Below are 3,076 nucleotides of genomic sequence, written 5' to 3' on the forward strand. Positions count from 1 at the left end.
CGCAGCGCGCAGGCGCAGCGCTCCGGCTGCGGCCGCTCGGGCACAGCTCTGGCAGATTTTAGGTGTCCTAAGTGTGTTCTCCAGAGCTCTCTCGCCAAGGGCCACAGCGCTGATCGCTAAATAGCGAAAATATCGCCCCTGAGTTCATACCGAGCTGTTGTTGCTTGCAGAAATAACAGCGGATGGTTCTGTGCAGGCCCAGACAACTCCAGGAATAAAGAATAAACCCAAACGTTTTCAAAATACCTTAATAGCTACATGTGGCCCTAGTTTATACCTAGAGGAGGTTGTGGTGAAATAGGTTGGAAGGTCAATGCCACATCCGCTGGTGGACAGTGCTGAGACTCCTAACTCTTGGGATGAAGTGGGGAATCTGGTTTACCTTAACAGGTCATTAACCATAGAATCATGGAATGGTTTGGATCGGAAGGGGCCTTAAAAACCATCTTTATCCACCTCCCTGCCATGGGCAGGGACACCTTCCACTATCCCAGGTTGCTCCAAGCCCCATCCAACCCAGCCTTGGACACTTCCAGGGACTGGGCAGCCACAGCTTCTCTGGACAACCTGTGCCAGGGCCTCCCCACCTTCACAGGGGTGGACTTCCTCCTAATATCCAATCTAAACCTACTCTGTTTTGATTTGAAGCCATTCCCCCTTGTCCTGTCAATCCAGGCCCTTGTAAATCTCTCTCCATCTTTCTTGTAGGTTTCCTTCCTTAGGTACTAGAAGGCCACAATTAGGTGACCTGGAAGCTTCTCTTCTCCAGGCTGAACAATCCCAATTGTCTCAGCCTCTCCTGATAAGGGAGGTGCTCCATCTCTTCATCTGTTTATAGTGAGAGTTTCAGGCAGTCTTTAGGAACAGAAATAACCAGAGAAAAAAGGTAGATTATAAAGAGCTAAAACATTTTTTCATGAGCCCCATGCTTCGTAATTTATCTAAGGCTGATAGCATTTTGTAACTGTGGCTGTGTTTATTTCACCTACGGGGGTATTTCCCTGACACTATCAAATACCTCCCACATCACCACCCGCTTCATGCCCACCAGTCCCTATGTATCACTGGACCCATGTATCCCATTCTTTCAGTCTCTGTTGCCCCACTATGAATATCCGTCCTTCACCTGTGTCCTCCCAAGGCTCTGTTTAACATGTTCTTTCCTTTCTTAATCCGTCTTGCCATGGTGCTAACTCAACAACTTGTGATTTCCTCATTTCTATCATTCTGTTCCACAGCACAACTCTCTCACAGGCATCCCTTTGCTTCATTACCCTCCTCAGCCCACTTGAGGGTCATCCTGACAGTCCCCACTTTCCTTTGTACACATATTCCCATTAAAGTTCTCTTGGCTACAGTAAATCCTGGTCAGACAGTAGGATGATGTGCCTGGCACTGGAAAATTTGAGGACGTAGAGCAGATGTTTTTGAGCTCTCAGCCACATTTTGGATACTGTTGACTTCTTCCTTAACGGTATCCTGGTACATGGCATTTGAAGCTGTTTGCTGCCCTTAGTGGCAAGGACATAATATAATAACTCCACAATAAAAATAAATAGCAAAATCCACATAGTTTGGTGCTGTAATAAGATCCTGCAGGTGGCTTTTGTATTAAGAGAACCAGCATATTTGTGTGTAGATTTCCATTCAGGGCTAGAAGTTTTGCTAGGAACTGTCACCTGAATTGCCTTTTAGGCAATTCTAGCCATGGAAAATGAAGGTATGAAAGCTGCTCCAAGCTGTGAAATGCTTGTGCTGAAGCACCAGACAAGGAGAATTGTGCAGATTCTGTAAAAATGCCATGTTGCTTTTACAGAATGGTGGCAGTGAAAGGTGATTAACAGTAAATTCCTTTCACAGCTGCAGATCCTAATTTTCCAGTGAATCAGACTGGTCATAATTATTAGAAGTTAAGCAAAAAGATTTAGATATTTACGTTCTCAGTCTTTTCAGGAGATGGCAATTCTGTATCAACTCACAGAAGGGTGTCATTACTGGCTGTAATAGGCCATAGTGTAAGCAGGGGGACAGGACTGTGAAAGGTATTTCTCCTCTGCAGTAATACAAAATAAGGAATTTTTCTCTGGGTTTTTCAATATAAATACATATAAAAAAATCCTGTAAATATTTAAAATGTGATCTTGTGGGTCTTTTAACTCATCTTCACGCATCTTTGTACATCTCAGCACAAAGTTCTTCATTAATAGTATCAGTTCAGTGAAAGAAATGTAAGCATCAACAGCAGTTGATGAGACAAGAGTCCCTGAATGCAGTAAAATGGAATATGCTCAAGTCAGTCTTGATTAACAAAAAATGCAAGGAGATACCATAATAAATATTAAGCTGAAAAAACAAGAGTTCTAATGGGTTATCTAGAAGCATCTACCTTCAGTAGTTTTAAAGTAAGAGCCATGATCCCAATTAAGGTAGTTGAAATGTTGAAAAATCCAAACTTTTCTATCTTAACTGTTTCAACACCTAGCACTCTGGCAAAAGAAACGTTTCATCCCAGGAGAAAATGAAGACCTTTTAAAATTTGGTGCTGGGAACAACCCTGAAACCACCTGCATGCAAGAGACAAATATGTATGGTGCAACTGTTATTGTAGAAAAATACTGTAAAGTAAGCACAAACTTTGATGCTTTGATCACTCAGAGTGGATTTGCCAAGGTCAGTCCCGAACCTGAATACAGTCAAGTACTAGAATCACACGTCTCATAACAAATATTACGCCAGATTTCTGAAACCTGTGCAGACTCTCATTGCAATCAAAGCCCTCGTATGTGCTTCAGCAGCTAGGGAAGCCTGGGGAGAACACTGGAAAAGCCTGCAGAACTTAGGTCGGAGAGGACGTAATCTTGAAGAACGCTGCAAAAGCTTTTCCCCACTAAGATGGAAAAAAGCCCCCGGACGAGCGCAGCCCGGAACGCGCCGGGTTTGCGGCCGGGGTGGGACTCGAACCCGGACTCACCCCAGGCCACGCCCCCGACCACGCCCCCGCGGCGCGCGCGTCCTAGCGACCGTTGCGGCGTTTCAAACACACACACGCTCCTCCCGCAGCCCGTCAGCGCGCGCA

The 3,076-nt window shown here is 44.9% G+C and overlaps 1 protein-coding gene across 2 annotated transcripts in view; it reads left to right on the forward strand.

The window, feature by feature from the left end:
- The window catches only part of LOC103622885 (protein FAM122A), a 28,020-nt gene that overhangs the window by 13,764 nt on the left and 11,180 nt on the right, over positions 1 to 3,076 (forward strand). The window lies entirely within an intron of this gene.

Source organism: Corvus brachyrhynchos, unplaced genomic scaffold, assembly GCF_000691975.1.
Source record: "Corvus brachyrhynchos isolate BGI_N302 unplaced genomic scaffold, ASM69197v1 scaffold220, whole genome shotgun sequence".
In the NCBI taxonomy this organism is placed as follows: Eukaryota; Metazoa; Chordata; class Aves; order Passeriformes; family Corvidae; genus Corvus; species Corvus brachyrhynchos.